This window comes from Trifolium pratense, linkage group LG2 (genome assembly GCF_020283565.1).
Source record: "Trifolium pratense cultivar HEN17-A07 linkage group LG2, ARS_RC_1.1, whole genome shotgun sequence".
Taxonomy (NCBI): Eukaryota; Viridiplantae; Streptophyta; class Magnoliopsida; order Fabales; family Fabaceae; genus Trifolium; species Trifolium pratense.
Genome location: NC_060060.1, coordinates 69480366 through 69497751, shown reverse-complemented (window position 1 = coordinate 69497751; position 17386 = coordinate 69480366). Strand labels below are relative to the sequence as shown.

The 17386-nt window shown below is 37.2% G+C and overlaps 1 pseudogene; it reads right to left on the bottom strand.

Annotated features, from left to right (window-relative positions):
• Positions 1-17006: 17006 nt before the first annotated feature.
• On the bottom strand, positions 17007-17105 carry LOC123912005 (annotated as a pseudogene).
• Positions 17106-17386: the final 281 nt, after the last annotated feature.

Genomic DNA, 17386 nt, shown 5'->3' with positions numbered 1-17386 from the left:
AGAATCGAAGGAAGAGAAGTGAAGAGGTTGAGAAACAAAGAGATTGCATCCGTGAAAGTCGTGTGGGGAGGACCGGCTGGTGAGAATGCGACGTGGGAGCTAGAAAGCAAGATGAGAGATTCTTATCCCGATCTGTTTCTAGGTAATTTCGAGGGCGAAATTCTTTTAAGGGGGGTAGGATTGTAACGACCCATTTTTCGTATTCGTATATTTTATTAATGATAATTTATTTATCAATTGGCTTTTATTATTTTAGTGAGCGGCGAATAATTATTTAGCCGAGCGCAAGTTATTAGACGCGAGAACCTTTGTTTTGGGCTTGATGGGCGTGAGAGGCATTGGGCCTAAGCCAATTGGGCTTTGTTCATGACTTTTAGGGAGAGGTATTTAAGGAAAACTTGTCATGAGACTTAGCTCATTTCATGATCTTTTGTCTTAGAAGCAAGATAGAGCTAAGCTAGGGTTTGATCAAGAGAGAAAGCTTGAGCAAGAGAAGGCTTGGATCATCACCAAACTTAAGGTAAGAGATTAGAATTCATGATTCTTGAGTGGCAAGGAGAGGGGAGATTGTCTATGTCTCCATTCCCGAACTCTCCCACTCAATTTCTTTTAGACTTTTGATTAAGCTTTTGTATGTGAGTGTGATGTTCTTCATCATCACTTTGTATGTGTTAATCACTAGCTTGATTTCATGAAAAATATGTATGTGTTTGGATCATGTTGAAAAAGTTTATGAAAGTTTCTTAAAACCCAAGAAATTGGCATGATTTTGATTGTTAGAGGTATTTGGATGTTTGGAAGGGATGATTAATGTTCCTTGATACCATATATGTTTGGAATGACTGTTTATAAGAATTTATAACATGTTTGGATGAATTTTTGAGTTGATTCAATGTTAAACCGCCTTAGAAAACTCAAGAACAGATTTTCTTTCTGGTGTAGTTCGCTAAGCGACCAGGAGTTCGCTACAGCGAACCTGTTCGCCACAAGCTCGCTACCTGTTCGCCATGTACCTGTAATCCTCTGATGTAGTTCGCTACAGCGAACTGAGCTTCGCTTAGCGAATAAGTTCGCTACCTGTTCGCTACGGCTTCGCTTAACGAACAGTACTGAACCTGCAACTTCTGTTATTGGTGGTAAGTGTATTTAGGCACTTGTAACATGGTTTAGGGGTATCCTTACATGATTGTTGATACATGTTGATACTGTTAATGCTTATTGTTAATCGTTATATGATTGATAAACGTGTATGCAATAAGTTGTAGCTTAAAATGAGCAATGTGATGTTTTGGCATTAAATTGCAATGTTAAGTGAATGTGTTAGGATTGTGTTCCCGCATTCATAAAAGAGTAGCTTCGAGCTAGAGAATATCATATGGTTGATATGTGTATGCATACATGCATTCATGATTGTATGTGAACATTGGAAACTTGGGTTCCAATAACGAAAATGGATTATGTGTCCATAATGAAGCCGAGGATCGGATTAGATGAATCCATGAGTCCGAAGTTGCTATCCAACAGGATATAAAACTGTGTTGGCTTATCCAAGGGAGATAAGATGGTTCGGTAAGTTCCGACATATCCAGCATGATATAAAACTGTTCTTGGTCCACCGTTGGTGAGACACCTTGGTACCACATGCATTTAGTTATGTCTAGGGATGGCATGACAGTGAATTAATTGGCATTAGATACCTTAGGGTAAATGCGCATATATTTGATAAATGGTAGGTGACATTATTTGGTTGAATTGTGTTGAACCTTATTAATTGATAATCGTTTAGTGCGATGTTTTGGCGTGAGTTAGAATATGTATGATGTAGTTCGAAAGTGCAAGACCTTTCTTATGCTCGTATGATATGCGATTATGTTTTCTAACTCTCTGCTTTGTGTTATTTGCTGGACCTTTGGGGGTTCAGATATTCAGGCTGAGGATTGTGCCGACGTTTAGACTGCTGTTTTAGCGTGGTGTTGAAGTACCTTTTGGTGAGGAGACTTAGCATAGATTACTCCTCTTAGTACTAGCTTTTGACTAGAGTTTGTAAATAGTAAATGCTCTGGTAATGTAACATCGAGTCGGGGATTACGCTTGGATTTCATCGTATATCGGTGTTACCTTTTGATATGCTAGTTCTTGTATAAGTGACATCCTTAGGGATGAATATGGCTTATGTGTATATATATATGTATATATATGCATGCTTGGTTTGATTGAATCCGCTGTTGTTTTTCATGTTAAATTTCATGACGCTCTGTGTGTATGCTTGTGTTTTAATTACCGCGTGGCACTCTGCCTTTACACTTGTTGAAAAGTTTTTAAAATTACGTTTTTAAGGGTAGTATGGGTTAGGGTGTTACAGGCCATAACTATATACTACCTTAGTTTATTTATGTATGTGATGCATGAGATGAATGTTTTAATTATATATGTCTTGAATATTTTATATAATTGTTAAACGTATATTTACATGAGTGTCATGTAAATTGAAACACGTTTTGTATGAGATACAAAATACAGTGAGATTAAATTTAATTAAAATCCCTTAAAAGAAATATTAAGTTGAAAGCTTTCCAACATTTAGCACCCTTCAAGATCAATATCGATCAATGTAGGTTTTGCCAACGTAAAGTGCATTGTCTATATTGATAAGTTGCGGTGAGGTAACCAGTTTACCCGATTGCTATTCATTGGGTCTAACTTAACTAAAAGAAATATAATATGATTATATGATTTTAGAAGCAAGTGTTGGGTTACTCCATATGATGGATTAGAATAAGTGTTATTCACCCAACAGAAAGGATATGAGAGTTGTATGAGATACAATTGGAAAGGAGTTTCCTACCTAAAATAACTATGTTTTGTGTAATCAGTCCAACGCTGACTTAGAACATAGTAAAATATGGATCTCATTCCCACTAGAAAATCATCCCACGGGATTTTCCGAATCAAATGTCGAGGGTCATTTGGTTTGAGTAAAATAGTGGGAGCATATTTAATTAAAGACCTAGTTAAATATGTTTTAATCATGATACAAATATTCTTATTTTCGTAGTTAGATATATTTGGCATATATTTTATATTTTACTGTAAAATGTCCTTACGAAGGATAAATAGTTCAGAAAGGAGTTTCTGAATTGGTACATGTATTGAGAATTGTTCTCTCAAATACGAGAAAAACTACTAATGATTTTGAAAGAGTTAAAGTTGAAGAAAGAAATAAGACTTCTTCATAGACCTTGTTATAGAAAGTTAAATTATCCACTTTTTATCTTAGGTATATGATATCAGTTGTTAATTTCATATTTGTTGAAATATGAAGTTGTTTTAAAGAAGTGAAAATTTGACCATAGATAAAGTCAACCTACGTTTAGAATGAAATAGTTTCATTGATCGTAGAAGTTGAGTTTGACATGGAACCAAATAATTGTTATTATGTTTCATTTAATAATAGAAACATTGGACCTAAACCTTGTATTGACAAGAAAAAGAACTGCTTGTTTGAATAATAGACAAGTGTTGTTTCATTATCCAAATAATGTTTTTTATTCTAGTGTTCTAATCAAGTAATGGAATTGAGTTCCATCAACTTGATAACCTTATATATAACAATCATGAAAAGGAATCAAATAAGATTTGAACCTTATGCATATTAGTAGAAATATTGTTTAGTATTAATAAGTGAGTCACACATTTCTAGATTCCATAGATAGGAATTTTGGACTCATTTGATTTATATCATTTGAAGGATGTGAGTTCCACTTTTGAAAATAGTTCAGTATGTCAATTACCAACTAAGGTAAAGTGACATTTGATCTATTTGAAATATATACATATGAGATGTATATGAACCACTGAACTAATTATTTGCTAGATATAATTTTATTTCTTTTACTTCATTTACGTTACTAATTAGCTTAGTAGATGTGAATATGTGTGGTTGACACAAAATATGATTCTTTGAATTTGTTCAAAGAATTTATGAAGTAAATGAATAATTTTGAAAAAGTATTAAGACCATACAAACAAGTCGTAATGGTAAATACTTAGATAAGGAGTATAGTAATAACTATTTATATTACATCATGTTTGACATGATTACAAATAAGATAGTTCTTTTATCTCCGACGACTCTTTCGAAAAATTATTTTAATTAGAGTTATTCTTTACCCACAAAAGTTCCAATAAAAGAAATCATAAAGACACCATATTTGATATGAGGTAAAAGTACCTAGTTTGACTTTATGGTAGTTTGGGATTGCACAGTTTATAAGATAAACATAATTCCAACTTGGATTAATGTGTATTTGTGGAGGGATCCTAAAGAAACTTAGAAATACTAATTCTACAACACTCTCTAGGACAAAAGTTGTTTTGTTACTAGAATTAAAATATTCCTTTAGAAGGAATGTGTCTCTAGAAGAGATAGTGGGAGTGATGTAGAACTTGAGTAAATTCGAGTACCACAAAACACATGTTTTTGAGAATGGAACATGAATCGGTTCAACAAGAGTTGTTGTTGGATCACCAGTTCGAGTAGCACAAGACCTATATAAGTCGGATATGTCATATCACACAGTTGAGAGTCACGGTTTTACCATGACTCGACAAGGTGATATATGATGCTCATGGAAGATGAGAATGTGACTTATAAAGAGTCCATGTACACAAAACATATATGGATATTGTTTTGTCATCCAATTGAGTAAGACTCATAGGATAAATATGAGTCTTGTTGTAAAGACTCACATGGATGGTATTGTGAATACACTTAAGGTGTGATTGAATGTGAATGGTTTCATACAAATCATGATGCAATTATGATGAAACCTTTATTTCAATCATAGTGCTTAAACTCATTTGATTCCACTTGCAATTATTGTATGTTTTACTACGAGTTCTGGCAGATGGATAACGAGGTTGCATTCCTTAATTGGAATGACCTTACATATGTATTCGACATATGGATAGGGTTTCGTTAATCTAAAGGATGCTAGAAAAGTATATAAATTACAAAATTCATTTATGAATTTGTTCAAATTTCTCAAAGTTGAATTATCAGTTTTATTGATCAAGTTTTATGAAAACTAAGATTAATAAAGGAACTCTTGTGCACACAAGAAAGTCAGTGGGAGTATTTAAATTAATCTGGTATTATATGTGGATGACATGACATACTGATCATCAAGACATTTTTCATACACTACACATGTAAGACATGATTAGGTAATTATTTCTTGATGAAATACTAAGGTGAGACTTCCTAAAAGATAGGAATCAAAATCTATAGAGATAGATTGTTGACATATCTCAACCTTAGCCTACATACATATTTGATGAAGTGTACAGACACCTCGTGTGCCTAATTTTATTGAAATTATTGCATACATCACATGATGTATTTTGTCTCAAAGACAATATCCAACCTCATTAGATGAGAAAGGGATGCATGAGGAGTATCCAAATACTTTGGCAATTGGATTGATCATGTACATCATGATATGTACTAGACCAGATGTACTATATGCTATTAGCATAAACAACATGTACCAAATTATTTCTAGTGATTGTCATTAGATCACCATCAAGAATATCCATGGATATCTTAAAAGGACTAAGGATGGCTTCTTGATTGGATCTGGAAAGGATCATTGTAAATGAGTTACAATGATACTGATTTTCCAAATCGAAGAACAGTATACCCAGATTGTAGTCTGGAATAAACTTTATGCTCGGATGTCAACTCTGTAAGCTTACAAGCTTCAGAAGATTGAAATATCTATTACAAAGGTCAAATATATGATTTGAATCGTTTGTCTCATAAGATGAGGAAGAAAATTGTTTTTCCTTACGTTGCAGATTCCCATGACCTCATTAAAGATGGTAATGGTTTAATCTTGCAAGCAACGGAAAACCATATCTCACCAACGATTCAAATACAAGTTTTGACACTTTATTTCCTTTTGATAGAAGATCAAATGTGTAAATTGGAAGATGTATTGGGTACCAACATAGGAAAGAGTTCCTTATCCACTAATAGAAAATCTTGCATAGGAGATGCTTGATGATGACACTAGTCCAATAGATGTTGAGTTAATATCTGATTGGCTTTAGTGCTAGTGGGAGATTGTTGGAGTAAGCCCTAAAAGCCAATCTATTTTGATAGAATCGTCTTTTGTATGATGACTTTGATTTATATATTTAATATATATAATAAGGCATTTCTTTATTATGTTTGTTTCAAACTAATAAAGTCCCTAGAATAGCTAGTCTAATAAATGGAACATTAAGTGTGACTTAATAGTGAGACTCCATTAAACATAAGGACATTATTCTTAAAGTATCCATAGTCAAGTTTTATTGTGATGTGGGATAACAATAAAACATAGAGACTATTATGTGAGTAGATTGATGACTTCATCTCACGAGTCATGGATATGAGATATCAAGTCTTCACATAGATATAAATATTAGGAGTAATATTTATATTGGATTGACCCGCCATGAGAATACTACATAGTATGTTATGAAAAGTGTCATAAGTTATTCTCATAGTGAAAATGGTGTATACCACCCTTCGACCTGAAACCATTATGGACCCTAGATGTGGAGTAGAGTACTTAGTTGCCGTTCAAACATTGTCTGTAACAGGATGACTATAAAGTCGGTTGATGGGTGCTCCATAAATCATGCTGAGGGACATGAGTGACCTAGATGGAATTTGCCCCTCCTACATAACAGGAGCAATATCTGTAGGCCTCTTGATGGAATATGACTGATAAAATGCGTGGCCACGCCGAACTAAGTCAATATGAGATATTGAGCTTATACGTTGCTCAGTATATTCTGGGATCAAGAAATAAGATATTGAACCATACAAGGGTGACACGATCTATGCCTTATGTTCAATATAGATATAAGGGCAAAGGGGTAATTATACACACGATCGTTATCACATAAAGGTTTCGTCAGATCACATGACATTCTCGTCACTTGGGTAGCAGTGATGTGTTGCTAGATACCGCTCACTGTTTATAATATTAAATATGTGATTTAATATTATTGCCAACGTTACGAGAACCTATAGGGTTACACACAAAGGACAGATAGATGAGAGAAATAAATAAGTAAGACTTATTTATAAAATAATAAGCAGGACTTATTAGTAATTAAATAATTAAGTATGACTTATTATTTAATTTATGAAAAATAGAGAAATGCGGTCCACCGTAAGGTACGGTGCAGTGCTTGGCTTTATGACCACACACGTGGTTCTATAAATAGAACCCTTGTGATGAAGTTTTGTAAGTTTTAACCTAATTCACAAAGTGAAACCTAACCGCCGCTCTCTAAACCCTATTCTCTCTTAATCTCTGGTGGAATTGGCTAGCACCGGTCATCGCAGAAGGTCTGTTCGTGTGGACTGAGTAGATGCATCGCTACTTTGCTTTACTCGTGATCAGAAACAGTTTCTACCTCAAAGGTTCTGCACTTCAAGAGGTAAACACATAAACTTGTGGTTTTGTGTTCTTTGATTTGTGATTAATGGTTTAATAAAGATCCGTTCATCGGGATTGTTCCGTTAAGAGGATTAAAATTTTGAAAAACTCCTCTTAAATCCCTTCACTCGCTAGGCCTTCGCTCAGCGAACGCGTGGCGAACAGCTCGCCACGGCTCGCTGCAGCTCGCCATGAGTAGGTGTCTCTCTGGTGAGGTTCGCGTAGGCTCGCTAAGCTTTCGCTCAGCGAATAGTTCGCTGAGGTTCGCTGAAGCTCGCTATGAGTTAGCCTTCCTCTGGTAACGTTCGCCGAGGCTCGCTACCCTTCGCTTAGCGAACAGTACTGGACCTGCAACTTTTTGTTAATGTTTGTAAGTGTAATTAGACACTTGTAACATGGTTTAAGGGTATCCTTACATGATTGTTGATGCATGTTGATGCTTATAATGCTCATTGTTAATCGTTAAATGATTGTTAAATGTGTATGAAGTATAAATGAAGGATATTAAGGTTTTGTTAAATCTTAATGATGAAGTATGTTGGATAGTGTTCCACATAGTAAAGGAAGAGCTTTATGCTATATAATTGTGAGTGAATTCATGAAAAACATATACATGCATTCATGAATTAAATAGGATATTGGATATTCCAATAAAGAAGTATATCGGATTATATTTATCCGATAAAGAAGGATATTAGAGGTGAGATACTCTAATAAAGAAGATGGTACCACATGCATTAGAAATGTCTAGGGTGACATTCATGAAGTTGAAGCATTAGAGTCGCATTAGGCTATGTGTGCATTTTATGATAAATGATATGTGACACATGTTTGGCTAATTGTGGTATTTGATAATTGATACTTGATAGTTGGTATTTGATTATGTGTTTTGAGAACTTCTGATTGGATTATAGATGTGAATATATGTGTATGTATATATATATATATGTATATTTGTGAGGCATGCTTACGTTATTGAAGAAGTGTTTAAGTATCAATTTACTTGCACTTGTATTTTGATTATGTGATCTAACTCTCATGCTTTGTGTTATGTGCTGGACCGCTGGGGGTTCAGATTCTCAGGTTGAGGATCCCGATCAGAGTTAGAGGGCTTGCTCGTGCTCGTGGTAGTGCGCTTTTTGGTGAGGAGTTTAGCGTAGACTACTCCTTAGATATATTTTATATATCTTTTGAATGGGTTGTATAGAATTGCTCTGATTAGGTATTTACCGGGTCGGGTTATTCGTTTGAATTGTATTAAGCCCGTGATGGCATATTTAACTTTGCTAATCCTATCTTTTGGGTTGTAAACATAATATCCTTTGTTGATATGGCCTAGAGCCTAGGGATATTGTCTGAACAATTATGACTATTGTATGATATGCACTATGATAATTATTCGTTTTTAATTCCGCTGTACTAGCATGATTTTAATTATGTTGTGGTTTGTATTATTAACATGTGACGCCTAGATTTTCTTAAGTGTTTTATTCATTTATATTTAATAAATTCGCGTTAAGGGGTTTGGGTGTTACAATAGTGGTATCAGAGCAAGGTCGGTTCATGTGGAACCAATTAGGATTAGTTGCCCATATATTCAACTTGTGTAGAGATAACACTGTTGATATTACCTTTCTAAGTCTGTTCTTGGATTGGTTGGTTGTTCAGGATCATGGCTGGAAGGGCTAACAATCAGATGGCAGATGCGATAGCTACTTTGACCAACATCGTGGCTAGAGATCATCAACCCGGGAGGGAAGATGAGATGAGGTTAGAGAGGTTCATGAAGCATAATCCGAAGCTTTTCATTGGAGGCTATGCTCCGGAGGCTGCTGTCAAGTGGATAGAGGAAGTTGAGATTGTCTTTGAGGCCATGAGATGTACTGAGGAGAGTAAGTTGACCTTGGGTACTTATGTACTTCGTGAGGAAGCTAACAAGTGGTGGAAGAATGCTAAGCTGAGGATGGGAATTGGTGGTGTGGTAATCACTTGGGAGATGTTCAAGGGAGAGTTCTTGAGGAAGTACTTTCCGGCTGATATTAGGAACAAGAAAGTGGTGGAGTTCATGGAGCTCAAACAAGGGAACATGTCTGTGGCAGAGTATTCCGTGAAGTTTGAGGAGCTATGTGCGTTTAGTCCACACTACAACACCGTGGAAGCTGAGAATGACAAGTGTGTCAAGTTTGAAAGTGGGTTGCGCCCGGACATCAAGCATCTTATCGGATTTTCTCAAATCCGAGACTTTGCAACTTTGGTGGATAAGTGCCGTATTTATGATGATGATGGAAAGGCCAAGACTAACTACTACAAGGCCATGAGTGACAAAATAGGAAAAGGTCAAGACCGTGGGAAGCCTTATGGTGACAAGGGGAAGAAAGTTGTTGAGACTAGTGGTGGAAAGAAGAGAGGTGGTGGACAATGCTACAAGTGTGGTGAGTTGGGTCATAAGTCTTATGAGTGCCCAAAGAAGGTGGACAAGTGTTTCAATTGTGGGAGGCTAGGACACAAGTCGGATGTTTGTCAAGTGAAGGTGACTTGCTTCAATTGTGGTGAAGAGGGTCACAAGAGTCCTATGTGCAAGAAGCCGAAGAAGACTATGGGAAAGGTGTTTGCTTTGAGTGGAGATGATGCGGATCAAGGGGATAATCTCATTAGAGGTACGTGTTTCATCTATAACACTCCTTTAATTGCGATTATTGATACGGGAGCAACACATTCTTTTATATCCGTTGATTGCATGAAGCGTCTTAGTATACCTGTGTCTGAAATGTCTGGTCGTATGGAAATAGAAACCCCTGCTAATGGTTCTGTAATTACCCGTCTAGTATGTCGTGACTGTCCCGTAACCGTGTTTGGTAGACACTTTGGAATGGACCTAGTGTGTATCCAACTTAGTGGAATAGATGTTATCTTTGGTATGAATTGGTTGATATTTAATCGAGTCCATATCAATTGTTGCGAGAAGACTGTTGTGTTTCCTAAACCGGAGGAGAGTTTGCATTTGATGAGTAAGAAGGAAGTAGTAGAATCGTTGAAGGAACCTGTAGAGGTGTATGCGTTGTTTGCATCCTTGAAGATGGAAGGTGAAGTTAAGGTGGAAGAGTTACCGGTTGTTTGTGAATTTCCCGATGTATTTCCGGAAGACGTGTCAGATGTACCGCCGAAAAGAGAAGTAGAGTTTACGATCGATTTGGTACCTGGTACTAGTCCGATATCTATGGCACCGTATCGAATGTCAGCGTCAGAATTGAATGAGTTGAAGAAGCAACTAGAAGAACTACTTGAGAAGAAGTTTATTCGACCTAGTGTATCGTCGTGGGGTGCACCTGTGTTGTTGGTTAAGAAGAAAGAAGGGAGTATGAGGTTGTGTATTGACTACCGACAGTTGAACAAAGTGACGATCAAGAACAAGTATCCACTTCCGAGGATAGATGATTTAATGGATCAATTGGTTGGAGCTTGCGTGTTTAGTAAGATTGATTTGAGATCCGGATACCATCAGATTAGAGTGAAAACGGAGGATATACCAAAGACTGCTTTTAGGACGAGGTATGGTCATTATGAATATTCGGTGATGCCTTTTGGTGTGACCAATGCACCTGGTGTTTTTATGGAGTACATGAATAGGATTTTTCATTCATTCTTGGATAAGTTCGTTGTGGTATTCATCGATGATATTTTAGTTTACTCAAAGTCCGAAGAGGAACATAAGGAGCATTTACGGATTATTTTACAAGTTTTGAAGGAGAAGAAGTTGTATGCCAAATTGTCGAAGTGTGAATTTTGGTTGAAAGAAGTAAGTTTTCTTGGTCATGTGATTTCAAGTGGAGGAATAGCGGTTGACCCAGCGAAAGTTGATGCCGTATTACAATGGGGAACGCCGGAGTCTGTTTCTGAGATAAGAAGTTTTCTTGGATTGGCTGGTTATTATAGGAGGTTCATTGAAGGATTTTCGAAGTTGGCTTTGCCTTTGACGCAGTTGACTCGGAAGGATCAAGCGTTTGTTTGGGATGTGAAGTGTGAAGAAAGTTTTCAAGAGCTTAAGGAGAGGTTGACTACCGCGCCTGTGTTGATTTTACCGGATGTTAAGGAATCTGTCGTCGTGTATTGTGATGCTTCGAAGATGGGACTAGGAGGTGTACTTATGCAGAAAGGTCAAGTGGTAGCGTATGCGTCGAGACAACTGAAGGTTCACGAGAGGAACTATCCGACACACGATCTTGAGTTAGCCGCAGTTGTGTTTTCATTGAAGGTATGGAGGCGTTACTTGTATGGATCAAAGTTTGAAGTCTTTAGTGATCACAAGAGTTTGAAGTATCTATTCGATCAAAAGGAGTTGAATATGAGACAAAGAAGATGGCTCGAATTTTTGAAGGATTATGACTTTGATTTGAGTTATCACCCCGGAAAAGCTAATGTGGTGGCCGATGCGTTGAGTAGGAAATCATTGCACATGTCATCACTAATGGTGAAAGAGTTAGGGTTGATTGAAGAATTCCAAGATTTGAGTCTAGTGTGTGAAGTGACTCCTAAGAGTGTGAAGTTGGGAATGTTGAAGTTGACGAATCCTTTTCTAGAGAATATCAAAGAATGTCAAAAGACGGATAAGAAGTTAATGGAGAAGTTGGCAATAGTAGTTGAGGAAGGAAAAGAAGCTAATTTCAAAGTTGACGAGAATGGAGTCGTGAGATTTCATGGAAGAGTATGTGTTCCCGATGTGCCAGAGATGAAGAAGATGATTTTGGAAGAAGGTCATAGGAGTGGAATGAGTATTCATCCTGGAATAACCAAGATGTATCAAGATTTGAAGAAGTTATTTTGGTGGCCAGGAATGAAGAGGCAAATTTCTGAGTTTGTTTATGCTTGCCTAGTTTGTCAGAAGTCGAAGATTGAGCATCAGAAACCGTCTGGTTTGTTGCAACCTTTGTTTATACCGGAATGGAAGTGGGATAGTATTGCGATGGATTTTGTGGGAGGTTTACCCAAGACTACTAAAGGTTATGAAGTGATTTGGGTGGTAGTAGACCGTTTGACGAAGTGTGCGCATTTTATTGCTATTAAGAAAGGTACCTTGGTGCCTAAGTTGGCCGAGATTTATGTGGAGCAAATTGTGAAGTTGCATGGTATTCCGTCGGGTATTGTTTCGGATCGAGATCTGAGATTCACTTCGAGATTTTGGGAAAGTTTACAAGAGGCTTTAGGGACTAAGTTGAGGTTGAGTTCGGCTTATCATCCTTAAACGGATGGCCAATCGGAAATGACAATACAATCTTTGGAAGATTTGTTGAGAGCTTGTGTTTTGGAGCAAGGAGTAAGTTGGGATTCGTGTTTACCATTGATCGAGTTCACGTACAACAATAGTTTTCATTCGAGTATTGGAATGGCACCTTTTGAGGCTTTGTATGGGAGGAGGTGTAGGACACCGCTTTGTTGGTTTGAATCCGGAGAGAGTGTGATTCTTGGTCCGGAGATTGTGCAAGAGACTACGAAAAAGATTAGAATGATTCGAGAGAAAATGAAAGCGTCGCAGAGTCGTCAAAAGAGTTATCATGACAAGAGGAGGAAAGACATTGAATTTCAAGAAGGTGATCATGTTTTCTTAAGAGTTACATCGACTACCGGAATTGGACGTGCTTTGAAGTTGAGGAAGTTGACGTCGAAGTTTATTGGTCCTTATCAGATTTTGAAAAGAGTGGGGAAAGTGGCGTATAGGATTGCTTTACCGCCATCATTGGCGAATTTGCACGTTGTGTTTCACGTGTCACAATTGAGGAAGTATGTAAGAGACCCGTCACATGTGATTGAGTCAGATGATGTTCAAGTGAGGGATGACTTAACGGTCGAGACTGTGCCTTTGAGGATTGAAGGAAGAGAAGTGAAGAGGTTGAGAAACAAAGATATCGCCTCGGTGAAGGTGGTATGGGGAGGACCCGCTGGTGAGAATGCGACTTGGGAATTGGAGAGCAAGATGATGAGTTCGTATCCAGAGTTATTTCCAGGTAATTTTCGAGGGCGAAAATTCTTTAAGGAGGGTAGAGTTGTAACGACCCAATTTTCAAATTATTATTTTTATGTGTTAAAATATTTTATTTAACGTGGCATTTTAATTAAGTTAATAACTAGAGTTATTTATCGAGTACCTTAGTTATTAAGCGAGTAGTGAGAGTTAATGTGTTATTGGGCCGAGCCATTTGGGCTTGAGGCCCAATGGGCCTTGTATGTGTGAGGGGGGCGCCCATATGGCCATGAGGGAAGAGAGAAACATTTCATTTCTCATAGTTTTGTGTTCTTGAGAGAGTTGGAAAGCTTGGGAGCTAGGGCAAGAAGAAAAGAGAGAGATTCAAGATCATTCATCGAGTTTTCTTCGAATCCAGGTATGAGAGTAGATTCCTTAATCGTGGGTGACCCGAGGAAGGGGAGAATGTCGATTTCTCCTCACCCGAACTTCCTCCACCCCATTTTTCGTTTTAGCTTGGAATGGATTTTCTTGATGAAAATCGTTCCTAAGGTTCTTAATATGTTTAACATGCTTTTAACATGATTAATGAACGAAAATAGTGGATAAAAACGAGTTTTATAACAGATTAAACTCAAGAACTTTGTGTTCTTGAGAGTTTTGATGAAAAAGTGTCAATCTTTACTTTTTCGATGTTTATGAGGTAGATCTGAGAAATGGACTGTCCTTTTGTGTTTATCTATGTTTGTTATGAGTGAATACAAACTCTTTTGGGATTTATAACATGAAAAATGGAATTTTTTGGTGATTGGGTGTAAAAATCGCAAGTTTTGAACTGTCCTGACAGGAGGCACTCGCTAGGCCTTCGCTCAGCGAACGCGTGGCGAACAGCTCGCTGTAGCTCGCCACGAGTAGGTGTCTCTCTGGTGAGGTTCGCGTAGGCTCGCTAAGCTTTCGCTCAGCGAATAGTTCGCTGAGGTTCGCTGAAGCTCGCTATGAGTTAGCCTTCCTCTGGTAACGTTCGCCGAGGCTCGCTACCTGATACACCTAAAAATATGCTATTTATTTAGTTAATTTACTATTATATTTTATATGTTTTTATTTCGATTCCGAAGTTTTATTATATAAATAGTTACTTATTTCTCATATTTTAAATAAACAGATAAAATGTGTACGAGTTGAAGAAAGGAGCGAAAACGGACCGAAAAGGAGCAAAAATGAACAAAAGGCCACACATGTGCCGCCAATTGGGCCACACATGTGCAGCCCACAAGATGCTCGCCAGCCAAGCCAAAGTGGCGACCGCCAACAAGGCCCTAATGGCGCCCGCCAGCTGCATCCAAGTGGCCCTCGCCACTTCCTTCAAATCATGGCCATCCAGTTAATCAAACGGCTACGCGAAGAATTTCTACAAGTCCCACATCGGCCAAATTCTGTCTTTTCCTCCTTGTATTTTAGTATAAATAGGCTAGTTCTCTTCACTCAAAAACATAACACTTGACTTGGAGAATTGAGAACTAGGCTTAGTACCACAAGGTTTTCTTCTCTAAAGTTGAGAGTTTAGTATTATTTTATTCTCCGTTGAGAATAAAATAAGTTTTTTTTATTTTCCTACCGTTACGCTGTCGGATTCTGTTCTCAAGATTTCTTTTTAATTCAGGTTCTTATTTTATTTTATGGTCTTATTTATTTCTTGTCTTTATTTTATTGCTTTTATTTTATGCTTTTAATTTCTGTTTTTATTTTTATTATGTCTTTTTATTTATTTGCTTATTTTATTTATATGTCTTTAGTTTTAGTTATGTCTAGCTAAATTTAGCGTTGCTAGGATGTGTAGTTAGTAGCCAATAGGGGTTCGGTAGTTAATTCGTTCTTAATAGTTTTCAACCACCAGTTTTAAATAAATACGTTTTCAAATAATTCGTCACGAGAGTGAGGATTGTTTTAAAGGCAATAAACCAACATTGACGAGAGTTGAGGTTTAGGGTCGGATAGTTAAAACTGACCGTTAGTTCTAAAGTCCGCGAGAGCTATTTAGGATTAATGAGTTTTATATTGGTTTTCAAAGGTACTTAAATAGGTAAGTGAGTGTGTGAGAGCTGAGCATTTATTTTATCTAAGTATAACGCTAGTCAAGATTTGCGAGAGCTGAGATTAGTGTTTTTAAATCAAATATAATTCTTGAAAACTGACAAACGGTTTTATTTTCTTAAGCAGTTTTTAATTAAGCGTTGATTATAATTCGTCACGAGAGTGAGAATTAATTAAAGTAAAAATCAATAGAGCGAGAGCGTGAGATTTCTACTAGATAGTAAAAACTGAACATTAAATCTAATTCGCAACGAGAGTTGGGATTAGAGTTAATTAAATTATATTGTTTTTCAAAGAGTATTTTATTAGCGGGTGTGAGGACGAGAGTTAAGCACCACCTTTATAATTTATAATACTATCTGAATTGTATTTTTAAAACAATATAGTTTTGAAAATTTAATTGTTTACACCACTAAAATCTAGAAGTAATGCAACTACTTTGTAAAGTATTTTATTAATTTCATGATGAGAGTTGTGAGAGCTGGAAGTGAGAACGGCTTTCGCCTGGAGCATCGATTTTATTAAAATACGACAATTAGATGTGGTAGTAATTTTGTCTAGCGCGAATTAAGCATTGAACCCTCTGAAGCAACTAATAGCACGTCCTAGCAATATTTTATTTACATATTAAAAATCTAAAAAATATTTATTTCTCTTATTTTAGTTATTCAATTAATCATAACCCTTTAAATCATTAGCCTTAGATTTACAAAGCAACACTAGAATACGGTAGGTCGATTATTGGTCCCTTGGGTTCGATATCTTTTAAAACTACACGACACGACTGTATACTTGCGGTCATTGTCGCGTCTCACGATCAAGTTTTTGGCGCCGTTGCCGGGGACCAATTTAGTCGATATCGTAACTCCAGCGTTACACCGTAGAGACTAAGGCAATTTTATTTTATTTTTATTTTACCCCGATTAGTTCGTTTGTTGCATGCCAAGCACTCGCTCTAGAGGCGAAAGATTGGTGCAACTAGTTAGCGAACCCGAACGTCTTCTAAGACGTAGAAATTTAGAGAATCAATTAGAGATTCCTCTTCCCGATATAGTTAACGAACCAGATATGGCTGAAGGACCACAAAACCGTCCACTTAAGTCATACGCTATTCCTTCGCAAGCTGAACCTCACAATAGCATCGCTGCCCCCGCTATTGAAGCAAATAACTTTGAGCTTAAACCTTCATTGTTGTCGGCCGTACAACAAAACCAATTCTCCGGAAACCCCACGGACGACCCCAATTTACATTTGTCCATATTCTTGCAATACGCGGATACCGTGAAGGCAAATGGTGTCAGTCCCGAAGCTATAAGACTTCGCTTATTCCCATTCTCGTTAAGAGATAAAGCTAGAGCCTGGCTCCAGTCTCTACCATCCAACTCAGTCGCAACATGGGACGAGTTGAAGAAAGTCTTTTTAGCAAGATATTTCCCGCCTAGCAAAACTGCTATGTTAAGAGCCCAAATCAATGGATTTAGACAAAGAGACAACGAATCTCTCTTCGAAGCATGGGAAAGATATAAAGAAATGATTAGGATATGTCCTCATCATGGGCTCGAAGAATGGTTGATCATCCATACCTTTTACAATGGTCTCTTGTACAACACAAGATTGACCATAGACGCCGCAGCTGGTGGCGCATTAATGGATAAGGCCTACAATGAAGCCTATCAGCTTATCGAGAGCATGGCTCAAAATCACTATCAATGGGGAAGCGAGAGAGCACCAGTAGAGAAAACTCAAACGAAAGGTGGAATGCACGAAATCAGCAACATGGACCACATCAACGCCAAGCTGGATGCCTTGACTCAAAAGATAGAAACTCTAACCACCGCAC